The sequence below is a fragment of the Trachypithecus francoisi genome, unplaced genomic scaffold (genome assembly GCF_009764315.1).
Source record: "Trachypithecus francoisi isolate TF-2019V2 unplaced genomic scaffold, Tfra_2.0 Lachesis_group15, whole genome shotgun sequence".
NCBI lineage: Eukaryota > Metazoa > Chordata > Mammalia > Primates > Cercopithecidae > Trachypithecus > Trachypithecus francoisi.
Window position 1 is genome coordinate 12584557 of NW_022681460.1, and position 19799 is coordinate 12604355.

At 34.6% G+C, this 19799-nt stretch overlaps 1 long non-coding RNA gene across 1 annotated transcript in view; it reads left to right on the top strand.

The window, feature by feature from the left end:
• Nucleotides 1-362: 362 nt before the first annotated feature.
• Nucleotides 363-19799, top strand: part of LOC117096951 — a 214136-nt gene continuing 194699 nt past the window's right edge. Inside the window, exon 1 of the long non-coding RNA XR_004442736.1 lies at nt 363-703. This is a non-coding gene — a long non-coding RNA (uncharacterized LOC117096951). The remainder of the gene's footprint in view (nt 704-19799) is intronic.

The window sequence follows — 19799 nt, forward strand, 5'->3', positions numbered from 1 at the left end:
TGTGGATTAAAGATAGCTTTTGTGTGTAGAAGAAATGTCCTTTGTTTTGTCATACAATTGCTAAAAGAACTGCTTGTAGTAAAACAGTATATAGGAATTTATCATTTAAACCATCAGAAGCAGTTTTCATTATTTCAAACAACTATAAAAATAAAAATTGCAGGTTAAAATAAACAATGCATAAATTAATAGTTAAAACAAATGTAGTTGAGCCAAAACAACAACAACAACAACAAAAAAAAAACCCTTAACTATTCTGAAGATTCAGTATCATTGTACTTTTAAGGGTATTAATTTTGTGATAAGCATCATTAGGCCTCTTCATGAAAGTGATTTTACAATAACTATAGTAAAACAGGGTGATATCGTTTTGGATACATGTCCCTGCTGAAATCTCATGTTGAATTGCAGTCCTCCATTGTTGGAAGTGGGGCCTGGTGGGAGGTGATTGGATCACAGGGGTGAATTTCTCATGAACGGTTCAGCACCATCCTCTTGATACTATTCTCACAGTAGTGAGTTCTCATGCGATCTGATTGTTTAAAAGTATGTGACACCTTCCCCTCTCTCTCCTTGTTTTAGCTCTGTGGCTTGCTATGTGACTTGCAAGCTTCTGCCTCACCTTCCACCATGATAGTAAATTTCCAGAGGCTTCCCCAGAAGGAGATTCCAACTCCATGCTTCCTGAACAGTCTGCAGAACTGTGAGTTAATTTACCCTCTTTTCGTTATAAATTACACAGTCTTGGCTAGGTGCAGTGGCTCACGCCTGTAATCCCAGCATTTTGGGAGGCCGAGGCAGGTGGATCACGAGGTCAGGCATTTCGAGACCAGCCTGGCCAACATGGTGAAACCCTGTCTCTACTAAAAATACAAACATTATCTGGGTGCAGTGGTGGGCCCCTGTAATCCCAGCTACTCGGGAGGCTGAGGCAGGAGAATTGGTTGAACCCGGGAGGTGGAGGTTGCAGTGCACTGATATCGTACCACTGCACTCCAGCCTGGGTGGCAGAGCAAAACTCTGTCTCAGAAAAAAAAAAAAAAATTACCCAGTCTCAGGTATTTCTAGCAATATGAGAATGGCCCAGTACGTAGGGAGAGAGGCTAGTTGTAGCTCATCTTCAACCCTTGATATAAACTACAGATTTTTAAGTAACCGTTAATTCAAAATGTATTTCTTGAAACGATACTGCCATATGGGTATATAAATGAGGTGCACTGCTTTGGAGGGCTCTACCATCACTATTATTCCAGCTATCTGAGTGGATACATGCTTTGTTAAAGCATTAAATAATGAGGTCACACTTCAATAGCTAATTACAGCCTCTGTCCTCTGTTTTCTGTAAATGCATATATGTGCATGTTTCTGGCCCTACTGACATAATCAAATCTCCAGAAGAGTAGTCTAATCTATTATGGTAGCAAAGCTAAAATCTTCAGAATTTTGTATTCTCATTTTCATGCTTGGTATGGTGATTCATATAAATGGTTAGTTTAAAAATCAAACCAGACATCTTTTCCACCATTACAAAAATCATTTAGATTACAGGGGAGTATATTTCCATTTTGAATTAGAATAAAAAGTAACAAATAATATTATTTGCCAAGTCAACCTTTTAAAGTCTTTATTATCTAATACAAAGCAATATGGAAAAGAAATTTGATTTTCACTGAAATTCAGCACACTCATCAGACCTTCAGTTTTGGTGAACTGTTGATGTTATGTAAAAACTCTTAAAATTTAGGATGATAGAAAGAAAATGAATGCTTATCATAAATTTACAATCATATCGTTAGGACTACATGCAATATATTTATTTATTTGTAGTGACTCCAAAGGGTTATGGAAGACAGTGGTTGAATTGTCAACATTTCTCTAGTATTTATATAGTAGGACTGAAATAATGAGAGTGTTTTATTGTTCTTGGATAGGACTGTGATTTTGAAAAAGATTCAATGGCCCTGGTTACAGCTAATAACATTGTACAGTATAAGAATTTTCAGAAATAAATGACTATAATAGTTTTTTTTCTAAAAAGGAACAGCAAAGAAGCCCAAATTTCTTGCATCAAATAATACATTGAATTATTCAATTATATGAATTTTATTTAAAAATACATGTATAAGATAATAACGTTACTATTAGCAAAAAAAACATTAGGGATGAAAAGTAAATTATAATGAAACCATAGAGATGCCATACTTGGTATATTGGAAAATCCCTTTGTAATTTTAAAAAAATCTAATGTATTTTTGGTCACTTAATCTTTAAAATACTTAGAGAAATAGGGAGAATATTAAATTCTGGTTCTAATTTAGAAATTGCTTATTGGAATAGGACTGAATGCACTATAATATCTTGCTGTTACTGGTAAAAGAAAAATGTTTATCTAGACTATTTTGACTGTATATTCATGACAACCAGTGTGGTGAATGTAGACCCCCAAACATTCGATCGTTTGCAGTCCTACAAATAATCTGTCCTGCTGATTCAGATACCCAGATATCCTCTGGATATTTCTTTGTGTACATGATCCTTGTAATGAAAATAATGATGTTGATTTGTGCTTCTCCTCAACATGTATGCCCCAAGAAAGGGCAGAGATTGGTCTCTGTTCTAGGGTGATTTCTTTACAATTGCTGTTCTCTATTGATTGTTTTCACTTCATTTAAACTTAGAATATAGATCGGATCTGTGCATATAGTTGCTAATGACATTTTGTTAACAGCAGCAAGATAAAGTTGCCAGTACCATACCATGGCAAGAATATTTTATTAATTGTCCAGTCTGGGCACCAGGCCAAGGTAAAACCAACAGGATAAATGGTTCATTGCCATTGCTTTCAAAAGAAGATTATAGTACTGTTCTTTCCTTTCGAACATTGGCTCAATTCCCATTCTTTAATTAATCTGCAAGAGGCTGACACTATTATCTTTCCTAATTTTCTTGTTTTGGAATTGTCTAATGGATTTCCTCTCTTATCTCTGTACTCACATCCCATTATTCCTACTATGTTATTGCATGTAATTTATACAAATTCTAATTGCATGTAATTTATTCAAATTCTTAGTTTTCCTGCCTTTACTTCAATTCCTTAATACTAAACTTTATGCTTACCTCACTCCTAGGTTCTTTTTTTGTAATGCTAATCTACAGATATTAAGAGTTACAGACACACACACACACACACAGAGAGACAGACAGACAGACAGAGAGAGAACAGAGAAAGGTCAAAAATGTATATGCCACATTTTAGTCAAGAACTTAAATTTTTATCAGAAATGGTTCAGAGATTACAAGGTAAAAAAAACATTTCACTGAGTTTTAAATTTATCTTGAAGAATGTTATCAGCCAAAGGAATGGGGTGCAACATTATAATGATGGTACACTGAAGTAAGAAATTGTTCATGAATGCATTTTCCCTAGGTCTTCTGGGATACTACATGGATTTCATTGTTTAGAAGGAGGCTTTTAAAAACTTTTGTGTTTTTGATTAGGCAACTTAAAACTAAGAGCTCATTTGTGCCTTGAATAGAAGCTTTGTTAAATAAAAACTAGTTCTTATTAATTTTATGACAAATGAACCTGAACAATATTATATCAAGGCACATAAGCATAACTACAAAATGGCATATAATCAAATACACATCAATTAAAAATAAAACTTACATAACTAAAATATTTTACCTGAATGAAAAAATCAGCATACAGATATTAATAGCATTGTTCAATGTTACCTGTAAAAAAGCTGAATATGCTTATGATATAGAAGTTTGTTATGCACTCAGTCTAAATAGATGCCATGATTTAAATGTTCACATGATGTCCATTTATTTTGAGTCTATAATTAGAAAATGTTAGTAAAATGACTATTTACTAATGAAAAAAAGAAACTTTACTTGTTTGGTCTAACATAAACCACAAAGAAGCCTTCTCAGTGTCCTGTGAGATGAAAGGATACATAAATGTATAACAAGTCTAAGTACATGATATTTTCTGTTTTTGAAAAGTAAGGTAATTTAACTAATAAAAAACTTGTGACCAGTGGCCCTGACATGGGCTATGTTTTTTAAAAAAGAACTAAATCTATCAACATATCTTATTCAGGAAATAATTTTGTCTTTGTTTAGAAAGAATTTATGGTAGTTAAGCTGTAATTTTTCCTATAAACAAGCATTTAAGGGAATGACCAGAAAAACATCTTATATTCTTTTAACATTCCAATGAGGAGTCCACAGTCCCAAGGGAGGAGAAGTGTTACTAATAAAGTTAGTATAATACTTTCAATACTAATGTGTCAGTGTCAATATGTATGCTAGATGTGTTTCAGTAAACAGTGCAAAGGCTAGAATTTATTTTTGCATACATGTGATAAAAAGGTGATTTTTGTGATAATTTGGAACTTCCTACAATAATAATATATTTACTTAAAAAAATCCACTCTAAATTTATAAACCTAAAATGTTTGGGAGAATTCATAAAAACACCAGTCAACATTGATACGCTTGACTAATTACATCTCTATAAATTAATAAGATTCAGTCCATACGCCATACTTAAAAAATAGACCTTGTTATTCTGTAGTGAAAACACATACACAACCAACATAATTACCTAAGATAAATTTATGTTCTGAGCACACAAGAAAAGTTTAGAAATTTCCTAAACTCTATTCAAATGATAATATTTGCTAACATAGCTGAGGTGGGTCTTCAGGTTGTTGTGGGATCTTTATATAAATCATGATGGCATTGAGTAAAGTATTAAATATTCTTCGAAGGATATTTTTGAGCTGTTTCCCTAGTGTGTCTATCAGAGTCTAGCTCTAATCAGAATCTGACATTCCTCAGGGGATTAGACTAGTTATTTTAGGCACAAAAATTTCTCATAGTTTATATCAGAAAACCTTAGAACATGAACTAAATATCTGTGGAAAAGCTTGAGTGGATTCAGACATCATTTTCAAGGAAGAAAAATGGTTTTATGTGAAGGCATCTCTTGCAATCAATCCTATGGTAAGGTGGGATAGGAGCTTAAAGGAAAGGATGGAGACATGACTGCTAAACCTTTATGACAGAATAATCAGCAGTGCTTCTCACACACCTAGGGCCCCAAAAGGAATAAAATCTCACTTGTTTATTAATGCCTTAGTTTAAATTTAAAATTAAGTTTATTAATTTTCTGTAATCCATTACTGTTTTGAACTGCTTTATGGAGCAACATAGTTTTATTTTTAGTTGATGCATCTTCACTTTGATGATTCTTATTGATGAAAAAAACACACTTTGAGGAAACACTGGAGAAGTAGTTTTGCAATAAATAGAAAAGATATTTTAACCAAATGTTCTTTTATTTAAACCATTTTATAGATATGCAACTTCAATGGGACAACTTATCCAGTGTTCTTCAACTTTTGTTTTTTCCTAATAAGGATCCTCTTGAATAGTATTTCAGTGTCTCCTAGAATTCTATCCTAGGGGAAGATAAACACCTCCTCAGATCAAGTTAAACAAATCCCCTATTAGAAATGAGAACAATATAATAATATCAGTTGGGGCTTTTTGTTTGTTTGCAAGTGTAACAGATGTCAAATCCAAGCTAACTTTAGCACCAAAAAATGACTTACTGGTTTAAGTAAGCTGAAGACACTGAATCAGCTCAGAGTCAATAGCTTAGATGCAAGGACTGGTCTCCAAAGGGCTGAAATAGGATAACCTCTTATCCAGTGCTCTGCCTCTCTCCCTCTCTTGCTCTTAGTTTCTTTTTCTCTCTGATTAAAAAACAAACAAACAAACAATCTTGGCCTGTCTTTTCCTGTTCACACCTCGTCCTCTTAAAGCAAACTGACTTCCCCAGGTGTCTGTGGATTATGTTCACTGAAGCCCAAATTTAACAACTCAATGGGCAAGAAGTGCCAGCATTGCCCAGAGTCAATGTAGCTATTGCAAGGATAAATGCTGATTCCCTTAACTTGGGTCACATTTCCATTGCTTGACCTAATTGTTGTTGTTAGAAGGATGGAAAATTGTGAAGAGCCAAAACTAGGTCATACGTGGTCAAAGGACAGGGTCTTCTAAGAGACGGAAAGCTAACAAGAGGCAGTAGCTACTGCATTCTGTTAATTATGAACTGAGATGTATCCTTTTGTCAAGAAGCTCAGAACTAAATGGATGCCTTCCCTTCAATAATAGTCTTATCCTAGGTCCCCCTGTATCTATGTTCCTATTTGTTTTAACTTTTCTTGTTAAATAATGATTATATTTCTTAAACATGTTTAATACTATAAGTCACTTCAAAATTGCTTTGGTGATAGATAGTATATATTACAAAAAATGTAATAAATCAAATGCCACTGGGTTTCTAGTAGATCAAAGCATTGTCTATTTTAGAAAAGTTAAATGAAGTATAGTAGTTTTATCTTAGCAAATGTAGACAGCTATTCATGCAAAGAATGTGGCTAAAAATATAAAGGATGCTACAATCTATTGGTGCTGCCCACTGGGTGACTTAAACAGTAGTTAAACTAGATTCAGCTGTGACTTTAATTGTTGATGTCATATAAAAATAACTCTTGGATGTGATTTAATCTTCTTGCTTCTGGAAATGCTTGAACTAATTTATAAACACTGGAGGTGACCTACCATAGCCAGTGACCTAGTATTATGAGATGTTGCCAAATCATAATGAAGTTTCCAGAGAATGCAATGAGAAACAATGTATAACATTTCTTAGCCATTATATTTTTAAAATTATATGTTTGGATGTAGGTTGTCATCCACTTGGGTGAAGTTTATCAGTGGATAATAAAGATGTTAAATGTAAACAGTGAATGATAGTGACATGTACGGTTTTTTAAGAATGCTAAGAAGATGTACTAAAGGTATCAGCCGAACTCTTTGGTTTCTACAAAAATGTTTTTCAACTTAACTCGCCACTGTCCCTGGACATAGTGTATGGAAGGATATGACCTGAGAGTTAGGATGTCTATCAAACCACTCACTTAGAAATTAAAGAGATGGCCTGATAAATATATTATTCACTGCCTACAGTGAAAAAATTCATTTGATATCCCAGCTCTACCAGGAACAAATTGCTTTCCACTTGTAAAAGCCACCCATGAAATCCTGGAAGCCTTTTCAAAATGTATGTGTCTCCAAAATTGTTACTGGGATGATCAAGTCTCCATTCCTTCAGAATTCTTTCTTGGTTCTCCAATTTTTGGAATTTCAATCAGGTGATACCAAAGGGGACTAGTCCCTCCTGACTTTTCCAAAGAAGACCTTTTGTTTTCACTGAAAGATTCTAAAATTCTATGTAAAATCTGTTATTGATGCTAAAGAATTAACCAAATGACAATTTCAAGCTTGAAAGTGGGTTGAGCCATGTGGTATAGGAAACTGAATTAATGGTCATCTACAGATATGAAGTCCTAGTCCCTGGAACTTGTCAACGTTACCTTATTTAGCAAATGAGTCCTTGGGCTGGGTGTGGTGGCTCACGCCTGTAATCCCAGCACTTTGGGAGGCCAAGGCAGATGGATCACCTGAGGTCAGGAGTTCAAGACTAGCCTGGCCAACATGGTGAAACCCTGTCTCTACTAAAAATACAAAAATTAGCTGGGCGTGGTGGCAGGTGCCTGAAATCTCAGCTACTCAGGAGGCTGAAGTGGAAGAATTGCTGGATTGCTGGAACCTGGGGGGCAGAGGTTGCAGTGAGCCGAGATCATGCCATTGCACTCCAGCCCAGGTGACAACAGTGAGACTCCATCTCAAAAAAGAAAAAAAGAAAGAGAGAGAGAGAGAGAGAGAGAGGAGAGAGAGAGAGAGAAAGAAAGAGAAAGAAAAAAAAGAAAGAAAGAAAGAAAGAAAGAAAGAAAGAAAGAAAGAAGGAAGGAAGGAAGGAAAGAAAGAAAGAAAATGGGTCTTTGCAGATGTAACCAAATAAAGCAAATTAAGGATCTTAAACTGAGGAAATTTCTCTGGATATTCTGATGGGTCCTGAATCCAATCGCCAGTGTCCTTATAAGGTACACACAGAAGAGAGACACACAAAGAAGGAGGAGGCAGTGTGACCACAGAGGCAGAAATTGGAACCCCAAGTCAAGGAACACTTGACACCACCAGAAGCTGGAAGGGACAAGGATCAGAACCTCCCATATTCCTTCTGGAGGGAATGAGGCCTGCTGACACCTTAGTTTTGGACATCTGGCTTCCGGAACTGTAAAAAGAATAAATTTTTATTGTTTTATGTTACCCAGTTTGTGGCAATTTGCTATGGCAGTCCTAGGAAACAAATGTACAGATTCCTATAGTCCTAGGAAACAAACTAAACTACAGTGGCCAAAGGAAATTTTTCTTTCAGGTCCTACTGTGCATGTGTATTTGTGGGGAATTGGGGACTTTTTAAGCCTTCAACTATGGGTCTTTACCCATGATTTTGGGAGTTGTCTGGGGTTAGTTATACCTTTCTAAATTGGGTAACATCTATTAATAATTATAGTTTATAAAACCCTTTCTAGTGAACAGAAATGCATGGGGAAAACATCTATCCTATTGAAATCTATACATCTTCCTAATACTTTGGAGGATGGTGGCTTAATTTTTGGTAAGACAAAGGAATTTATTTTCTGCTCTTGCTAGGGGTTTGAGATCTAGAGACCCTCTCTCTTGTGGACTCCTGTGACTTTCTTGCCCACCATCATTGCACTTGCCATATTATATTACAATATCTGCATCTATATACTCACACACACACACACACACACACACACACATACATACATACAGGTTTTCCTTAATGTCTTACTCACTCTGAGGGCCACAATTTATTCATTTTTGTATCCCAGTATAGTCCTTGACAACCAGTAGGTATTCAGTAAGTGATGACTAAATAAATTAATACATGATGACATAGAGATTGAGGCTTTTATTTTTAAGATGTAGAGGCACAATTTGGTAACACTCCTGAATCCTATAGAACAGTCAAGGAAAATACATTTGGTTATTATTATCTAATGACTTCCCAGCATAGCTCTGGGTACTGAGAACTTCCTTGATCTAACTTACTGAAGCCTCTTCTCATTTATCCACTTTATTATTCAAAAAGCTGTGAAGAGTTCTGGCTGGAGTTGGCAGTTCGTGTGTGAATACGGCATGTCTGATTATGCAGTTCTTCCTAGTCCAATCCTTCCTTCCAGCTTAGTCTCCAACCCTGAACTCTACCACGAGAACATCAGATGTGGGGGACTGACCACAGCTAAGTTCCTGTCTTTTGGCCACAGTGATTGAATTCTGTCTATCTGTAGCTGACTTTCATTGTTAATACAGCAGTCTAAAGAGAGAAAAAAGGAGAAAGAGAAAGGGGAGAAATTGTTTTTGAGGCAAGTCTGGTTCTTTTCCCAGTTTTCTAAGTTAGTCCAAGCTAGTAGTCTAGCCCCACACTGAACACATAGGCAACCAAGCAACTTCTGAATAAATGAATCATAGTATCTAGAAGAAAAAAAATTGGCAAAGCTTATTTTTAAAACTTGATAAAACTGAGATAGGGAGAATTCAAGTGATTTGCTCAAGATCGTACCAATAGCTAGATGCAAAGCTTAGACAGGACCTAGATATCTGCACTCAGAATCCTTTTTATTATGACTTTTGTTATTTAATATATAGCTTTATTTTTTGTAAAATTGATACTATTACAGTAGAAATAAACTTCCATGGCATACAAAGGTACCAACAGAAGTGTGAAGCTTAAATGATATCTCAACATTCCCAAATAACTATTCTTGGTGAGTATATTTTGAGGTATTTCTCTTTGCAACCACACACATATATGCAATTTTACACAAAACTCTACTTGCTGTCCTGTAATATGTTTTTATCTTCTCTCAACAGTCATATGATTTCTTTCTGTGCCATTAAACATACTCAGTAATTCTCAGTACTATATAGTATTTCATTGTTCACTTAGATCCTACTTTATCCCTATTTTTGAAGATTTCCATTATTTCCTAATTTTAGCTTTCAGACACAATAAAATAATTGAAGGGGTGGCCTGCCCCTCCACACCTGTGGGTGTTTCTCGTTAGGTGGAATGAGAGACTTTAGAAAAGAAATAAGACACAGTGACAAAGTATAGAGAAAGAAAAGCGGGGCCCAGGGGACCGGCGCTCAGCTTACAGAGGACCCACGCCGGCACCGGTCTCTGAGTTCCCTTAGTATTTATTGATAATTATCTTTACCATCAAAAAGATAAGGGAGTGGCGGGACAATAGGATTATTTTAGGGAGAAAATCAGCAGTAAGACATATAGATAAAGATCTCTGTGACATGAATAAGTTTAAAGGAAAATGCTGTGCCTTGAGATGCATATGCAAACATCTCCATAAACCTTTTAGCAGCATTGCTCCAGCAAGTCCCACCTTATTCCTAAAGGCAATTTTCTCCTTGCTCAGTAAACAAAGCATACAATCGGGTTTTGCACGGAGATGTTCCATTGCCCAGGGACGGGCAGGAGACAAATGCTTTTCTCTTACTTGAGATTAAGAGAATGGTGATGACCTTTACCAGCAAGCAGCCTTTAGGCACTTGTTTAACAAAGCACATCCTGCACAGCCCACAATCCTTTAAACCTTAAGTCACCACAGCACATGTCTCTTGCAAGGACAAGGTTGGGGGTAGGGTCACAGATTAATAGCATCTCAAATACAGAACCAAATGGAGTCTCTTATGTCTACTTCTTTCTATATCGACACAGTAACAGGCTGATCTCTCTTTCTTTTCCCCACAAATAATAATAATCTTGTTCCATGATGTATTCTGCATCAATTCTACTCACTATGCCACCTGTATCTTCCATGATAAGGAGCTTTCTGATTGCTTTTCTGTCTCCTGTGTGTATATGGCCTATGGTCTGAAGCCTGCTTTGTGGTCTTGGGCAAGTCATTAAAATATTCTGTGCCTCAGTTTTCTCATCTGTAAATAAAGATAATACCACTTGCTTCACAGGACTACAGTGATGATTTTTAAAAGCTAACATAAAATATATGAAGTAGTGCTTAGCACATACTACTCAATGAGTGTCATCTAGTAGGAAGGGGGAGGAGTCTGAGGTAGTTATGGTCTCAGTTCCAAGGGACCACCAGAGATCTGTGCAAAGTATTCTTTTATGATGACATTACATGCACCAACTTGAATGTGTGCAGCTGAAAGCTGATTGAAAGTGTGGAAATTTTATCTTATTTATGACGCATTCTGGATAACTTACACTCTTTCTTTCTATGAAGGCAAAAACTATGTCCTTTTGCTTATTTTTATATCCCCAGTAACTAACAGATTGCCTGGTTCATAATAATAGTAACAATAACAACAACATCATAAAGACAATGAGTAGCTAACATTTGTTGAATAGAAACTTAAGAAGTTCCTGGAAGTTCTGAAATGAGCAGAATCAGGTCAAAGAGGTTAATAATATTGACCTCTGGCTCATCAGGGTACACAGTGACAGTGAGGAGCCCCATCTGAAACTCAGTATTGGAATTTGGAGGAGATCTCTCTATGTGGTAGCGCTGTCTATATTCTTGATATTTCTCTGGGAGTTTCTGTCTAAGAAGATCCCTATGTAAGCCACTGGGCTGAAGAGCCCTACTGAGCATTGAGGACTTGTTAGAATAATGACTGAAAAGACTGAAGAACGTCTCAATTCCTTAGAAAAGAGGGAATAATCTGGTAACAATGTTGAGGCAAGGGACAATGGTGCTTCTACAAATCATATCTTTATTATTGCTAGAGATAACAACAAAAAACTGGAGATAACTCCAATCAATGTCACTACCAAACACAATTATAGGAATGTTAGAAAAACACAAATTTAAAAATGGGAGGAGCATTTTTGGGTACACATGTGTGCTCTCCAAACTGAATTTAGGTGTGCTAAAAAACTCAAAATATTACATCATAGCTTTAATTTTCATAATATTTTGTAGCAGCACTGAACAAATGAATATTCTTTCAGTGGAAAATAACATCCCAATGTTGAGATGAAACATTTAATAAAAAGCTTCTGTCTTTAAAGATTATTTGTCAATTACAGCAGTAGTTTTAGCTATCATTAGAAAAGAATGTCTTCATGGTCAGTCTTCCAATTGGTGTATTTTTGTGAATACAGGAAGTCTGACATAACATCATTTCCTGATTCTAATTATAGATTGCATGTAATACTTAGGCATAAATATGGTCAGTGATAATTCTGAACTTTTTGGTAAAATATATTTTTTTTTTCATTTTTCTCTTCTACCCACAACTTCTTGTTTGTGACCCAGTCTTCTTTTAGTTATATCCTTACTTTTGCCTAAAATATTCTAATGATTTTTTTCTTACCTTTACTTAAAAAAAGCAAAGCTATATTATCCAGGGAGGGTGAATATCATGTGTTATTTTTATAAATGAATTTTTTATCTCTTAAAACTTACATGGTTCTGTCAAAACTCTGATCTAGCAATTTGCCATTTTAAAAGCTTCATTCCGTTGATTTCAGTTTATATTTGTTGAATTAATAATCTATGTTTACTGAAGAAAATTTAAGTAGAAATGCATGTATATAGAACCATAGTACATTCAAATCATTGGGAATAATATACAACTAATATGTACGTTAGATTCAATATTGTTGAAATTGCCAATCTTGCTGCAAAATGACAACTGGATACATTTCACCCTAATATGTATATACCCTCTGAAAAATACCTTTTCTATAATGACTGTTAAATAAGAAAATATGATTGTGTGAAATACAATGGGCAAACTTGTAAATGAGTTATTGACTTAATGTACCTGAAGTGAAAATTATTTTCCATAGAATTGTTTTCTACATAAAACTTATTTCCATACATAATAATTTTTTGAATTCTTCAGTTTCTCAAATGCTGAAACATAAATAATTAATGATAAACATAATGAAATTGGCTATTTGGATTGAGTGAAACATTTTATTTTAATAAACCAATGTTTACTACACCATATGTTGTATTGATGACTATTTAAAGAATTAACTTCTTTGATAAAATTTGAATGTGGCTACAAAAATTAATTGACTTGAATAAAACACTTTATTTTAACAAAAAAGTTTAATGTCATGGCATTAACTGTGCTCAGACTTTAAAGTAAATTAATTTTTATAATATCATTAAAATATTCTCAAGGAAGAGAGTTCTGCCATTGATACCCCTACACCTGTTCCACCCACATCAAAAAAAAAAAAAAAAAATGGAATGGGGTTGGGTGGAATCGGCCAAATGCCTAGAAGAGTAAGAACTGAACTGTCAAGTAGTCAGGTTAATATGAAATCATTCAGTGTGAACCCTGAATGGTTGAGAAAGAGAAAACAGTACTGCTCTAATAGTTGGGTAAAGGATTTGGGTTTTTAGCCTCTTTTATTATCAACTAAGTGGTTTTGGACAAGACATTCTTAACCTCGCTGAGTATCAAAAGTGAAGGGATTAGGTAATAAACAATAGATTATACAGTTGTCCCTCGTTACATGTACAGGATTTGTGTCAGGTCCCTTGAATATAACTAAATCCTTGCATACTCAAATGCCACAATTAGCCTTGTGGAACTCGTGTTATACGAAAGGTTGATCCTCTGTGTACTCGGGTTTCTCATCTTGTAAATGCTGTATTTTCCATAGGTGCTTTGGTTGAACAAAATCTACATATAAGTGTGCACCTGCATTCCAAACCCATGCTGTTCAAGGGTCAACTGTGTATAAAGTCTGTGTGGGGGAAAAAAAGGTGTCATGCTTGCTTAATATTTATTATTATTTTTTTAACAAGACAGTTAATGTATATTAAGCTCAAGCAAAGTCTCAGGTGTTGTGTAGTGAGCCACTTCCCTTTCCTAAAGCTAGGCTTACTTTGTGTTCTTCATTACTATAAAATACAATCCTGCCATTATTTATGTATATTAAATAATTTTAATTGGTCAGAATGGACTAAGCACTTAAGTATCAGCATCTAACATTTTAACTACTTTTAAGAAGTTGTTCTCCACTCAGGTGGCATTGAATCAATGTGTAACCTAATTGTGAAAGAGAAGCACACCTCATTTCTACATAATTCTACATTGAAGTGAAATGGTATCAACTAAAAAAACAAATACCTTATAAAAACTATTCATCCCATCTACTAATTACTGTCAGGAAATAAATAAAAACACTTGCTGTTAACCTCACAAAGGCAAATTATTTTCCCTACCACCTCCCACATGTAAGTTCTAAGTTGGTTTTTAATCTGACAAAAAAACTTTATGTTGTTTTATTCCATGGCAGGTTTTAAACCAAATCTCAAACACACACACACATATATTGTGCTCACACACATACACATGTGGAAAGTGAAAGATATTTAGTTGACATTCTAAATTCTGGGAAAAATCATCAAAATTATTTATTTTGATGTTTATTTATTTAATTAAATTATATAATAAATATACTTGTTACCTCAATCACAGAATGATTTATTGTTAAAACTTCATAGATTTTTAACTTTCTCTCATAATAACAACTATGGTAAATTGTTGGCAGAGATCCATGATAATTTTTCCTATTTATATACTCACAATCTTTGCCATGTAACTTAGCCACTCTTCCTATTGAGAAATAGAGTCTGCTCCTCGCTTTAAGTCCAGGTTGGCATTGTGACTTGCTTTGACCAATAGAATGTGACAGAAATTACTCTGTGATTTCTAAGCCTCAAGAGACCTTGCACCTTTCACTCTTTGCCTCTGAAACAGTGAAGCCACAATGTGAAGGAGTTGAGATTCATCTGTTGTAGTTAGCATAGCCCAGCTGACAAGTACCACCCCCTGCCAGACATATGAGGTGGGCATCTTGCACCAGTTGGCTACAGAAATAAACCTGGATGAGACCAATAGAAGAACCATTCAGCTGAGCTCAGGCCAAATTTCTTATGAGAAAATCATGAGCAAATGCAATAGTTGTTGTTTTAAGCCATGACAGTTTGAGGTCATTAATTACAAAGTAATATAAAACTCATTCACTGACATATTAATGAATTATTTCAAGAGAAAAGTCAAGTGATTTCATACGTGAAAGAAGATTATTTGGTTAATTTATCCTGAAACTGTTCGCCTCTTACAGGCAACTGCTTAATGGGGGGGGCGGGGGGAAGCAAAAATTTGTCTTTTTTGTTTAATTGTCCCAAAGTATGAAAAGCTGAAAATTTATTTAAAATATGAATATATTCTACTAAAGGGATAATTTTCTCCTTTCTTTTTACCTGAAACTGTCAAGTAAAGATTCCACTTTTCTGCCCTTTGTTTTTTAGGAATCTCTTTTTGTTTTGCTTGTTGACATTTAAAAAAAAAAAAATCACTCTTGAAGCTTACTAAGCAAAATGCTCCATTTGGCAAATTTCCCAGAACAATATCTATAAATGCATGTTTAGGCTACAAACTAGTTTACTTGGCACCAGATAATTTGTCATACCTTCCCCCACCATACTAGATATGTGTAAATAATCACCAAATATAACTTTTGAATGGACAGTATAAAAAGGAGGTAAGGAGGAAAATAAAAGAAAACAAACTTTGAAACCTTCCTTAGCTGACTCCTACAGAGAGAAAAGCAGTGGGAGAGAGCATAGATATAGACATGGATATAGATATGAATACGTAGATATGTGTGAAATATATAATGAAATTTATATTTGCAAGAGCAGCACGTAGTTAACCTGTGAACTAATAAATGCTGGCATGGAAATTGCTAAGATTTCTGGAGAAAAAATAATAAATATTCTTTTTGCATGTAATGCTAAAATAAATTACATGTGAACATGAATTGTCCAACAAAGAAAAATGTTAGAAGAAAGTAAATTTGAAAAAAAATTCTCAAATAAAGTATAAAAATGATAAAGAAAAATTCAAAAATATTAACAATTTATATAAGCATAATTAAATGGCAAGTAGTTTGTGCAGAACCTCACTCTTTCAATAATTTCTTTATATTTTAATATCTGACAAAGCAATCAGTACTCATTACTCTTTTATGTTATTTCTGGGTATAATCTTATTATTTTTTTCCTATATTGATTTCAGAATCATATTGTTAGAAAGCACCAGCAACAAAATAACTATTAGTATTTTTGTTGGGATTGCATTCAATGCAATTCTTCCACTTTGCCTGGGAAGAATTGACATATTTATAATGGTCCTTAATTATAATTTATAATTCTACTTACCAAAAATCACCTATTCCAAGCTACCATTGTGTTACTCAGTAATAACTTAAAATTTTATTTGTGATTTATTTTTTAATGTTGATCTTGGCATTTCTTATTTGGTTTATTCTTAGATATTTGGGGGTTTTTTGGTAATATCTTAAATTTGATCTTTATCATTTCTTCTAGGTGGTGGTTCTTTCAGAAACTCTTTTGACAAATACTCATTGAGCATTTATTAAGTTCCAGTCACTGTCTTAGGAACCAGAGATACAAAAGTGAACAAAGCAGACAGAAATCCTTGACTTTATGTCATGGTGGGGAAGATAGAAAATAATCAAGATTTATAATTCCAGTATGTTAGTATGTAAATATAAGTAGGTTAGGTAAAAGGAAGTGCTGAAAAGTAACAAATGGAGGTTAAAAAGTGTCAAGACATAGTCTGAAATTTTGAAAATTTAGATATGAACAAGAAAGACTTCACTGCACTGACACATAAAAAGCTTAACAAAAGGTGTAAGCAAGTCACATGCTTATTTGGGGTGGGGCATTCCAAGGAAAGAATACGACTTAAGCCCTGTAGTGGAATGTGGCTGATTTTCTCAGGAATACAGAGGAGGGGAGAACTGGGGAGATCAAAGAAGATGGTCAGAGAGCTATCGGGGGAGAGGGAGGCTGCAGTTCACTCGGGGCCTTGTAAAAATTGTGTATATACACACATATATACATATATATGAATATATAAATATACATGTACATATTTAAATATATGTTAACTTTAATTGAATTTATATGTATTTGTATACTTTTTGAAGTTTGAATTGATTGGTTATATTTATGGCCTAATATGTAGGCAATTTTTGTGAATATTTTAAAAGCAGGCTATATTTTCCATTTTTAGCAGAGACAGTTTTCTATTTTCTCTGTAGAATTTACGAAATATATAGATAGGCAGATAGGCAAATGGGAAGATAGATCTATGATAGGTGATAGATGGATGGACAGATAGAAAATTACTTCATTAAATGTTAAACGTCTTTAACATCTTTATTGTTTAGTCAAACTGTAATAAAATGAGAATAGGAAATTAATGATTTATTATACTACTTTCTATTTCTCCTTACATCTTCTATAATTTCTGTTTTGTAGATGCTACTACTGTCATATTTGGTGCATAAATACATATATATAACGGTCTATTTTCAATGTGAATGGTTCTCTTTATCATTATGAAGTGCCCGTTGGACTGATATTAAGATTGCAACTCTTATATTTTTTGTGTATATATTTGCATTTGTTGGCATACCTTTACCCATCCCTTTTTAATTTATTTTTTTTTTAACATTTCTAAATCTCTCTTTTTTTTTAAGTGACTATCCAGTATAAAGAAAAATGTTAGGTGTTTGGTTGGTTGGTTGGTTGGTTTTGTCTGATACCAAATCTGAGGCTACTTCTCCCATAGTGTTTCCAGTTACCCTTTGTTTGGCTGAAGTTCATCCTATTGAAGTTTCTTCCATAGGAGTCATGGGCATAATATTTCCTTGGATATTACATATGCAAAATTCTCTGCATGCAGTATTCATACTAGCATGACAAATTGATTAGATATAAATCTTACATCTACTTCTACCATTAACAGAATGTTGGTGTCTCCTCAAAATTCTTATGTTGAAGCCTAATCCCTGATGTGATGATATTAGGATGCAGGGTCTTTGGGACGTAATTAGGTCACAATGGTGAAACCCTCCTGAATGGTATTAGTGCCCTTCTAAAAAAAAGGGCCCCAGAAATCTCCTCTGTTCCTTCTGCTATATGAAGACACAGCAAGAAAGTACTGTCTATGAACTAAAAGGAGAGGCCTCACCAAAAAATTAATCTGATCCCACTTTGATCTTAGAGTTGGCAACCTCTAGAACTTTGAGACATAAATTCCTTTGTTTGTAAGCCAACGAGTATGGCACTCTCTTTTAAGATCCTAAAGGGACTAAGGCAACTTCCTTTGAGGATCTTGTAGGTTCTCTTGCAATAAATGTCACTCTTGCAATGTCTGTGGACAGCCTGAATTTTATCAACACATAGATGCTTGATGTTTTTTGCCTGCCTGTCCAAAGAATTTGTTCTCTACATTTGATGTCCAATATATTTACTAGTTCAAGTCTCAATATCAATTTTGGAGGTTAAATTTGCAGTATATGGTGCAAAGTGCACTTATTATATTTAGATTGAATTTTTTTGAATTGTTAAACTCTTAAGCTCTGCATTAGCTACTATATTTTGTTGGATCGTATGAACAGAAGACAAATCTTCAAGTCTGAACAAACAAAACACCTTGATAACTTCAGGGCTGATACGATACTGTCTAACTCTTCATTACCATTAATTACCCCTGAAACTACTGAGATTGATATATGCTGTGTAATTGGGCCTTATTTCTGGCAGACCATGGCAAACTCAAACCTTTAAAAAAAATCATGTAAATTCCAGAGGAGATTTGCATGGTTGCTGCATGAATACCTTTCCTGTATTTAATTGTTATATTTTGAAGAATGAGATTTATCTTAATGTGTCTGAATTCATGTTATAATCAGTTGCATTAACCTGGGCTCATAATTTTGATTTTATAAAAATAGTGCAATGTACTGAAGACAGTCTTTTAGGTAATAGTAATCATATGCCATTTCTTAAACCTGTAGCCTTTTAGCTTTTAAAGGTGTAGGTTCTCCCACTCCCAATATTAAGAAGTATACCCTAATAACAAAATGATGAGTCTAGAAAGGAGACCTATTTGAAACAATCAGTGAGGCCCTATTTATCTACAAAAGAATAAATAGAACATTGTACACACATGCTATAATTTTGACTTTTTTTTTTTTTTCTCTTTTCTAATCTTATCTGTTCTGCTTTGCCCTCTCCCTCACTTGGGAACTGTACTTGATGAGTTGGGGTCCAGGCTACATATCCTGGCTCAGTGTCACATATACCTCAACAGCCCATGAGTCACTCTCTTGTTTCTTGGAAAGAGAAGGCTGGCTTGTTTAACTGTCAACTTGGTGAACTCCCACAGTTCCCCAGAGCATTAGCTGAAAGAAAATCTCTTTGCAACAACCATTCCCTAGCCAACACTAACATAATGGAGAGCATGTAAACAGTTGGCTGGACTGATTGTTACAGGGGTTGAAGCAAAGCAAGAGTGGCTTTCACTCAGACAATGGAATCTTCACCCTATATGCAAATTTCCTGGCTCCCATTTCTGGGACTGTTCACACTTCAGAGTGTGCAGTCTCAAAATGTGCTAATGCTCCTCACAAGGCCTAGAGCACAGAACTCTCAGGTCACTACCACAGGACTTCAATTTCACTGACTTTGGGTGACCTGTGCTTCAAAGCAAGAGCTAAACTCCAGAGCTGAATTTTTTAGTTCTTTGCTGTACACTCCTCCCTTTCAAGACTCTCCTAAATGGGTTTAATTCTAGCTTTACCATGGCTTTTGGCAAACGAAGTGAACATTAGGGATCTCAAAAATATGTAGTTAATTATACATTACTGTGAAGTACTATGCTGAGGAATGATC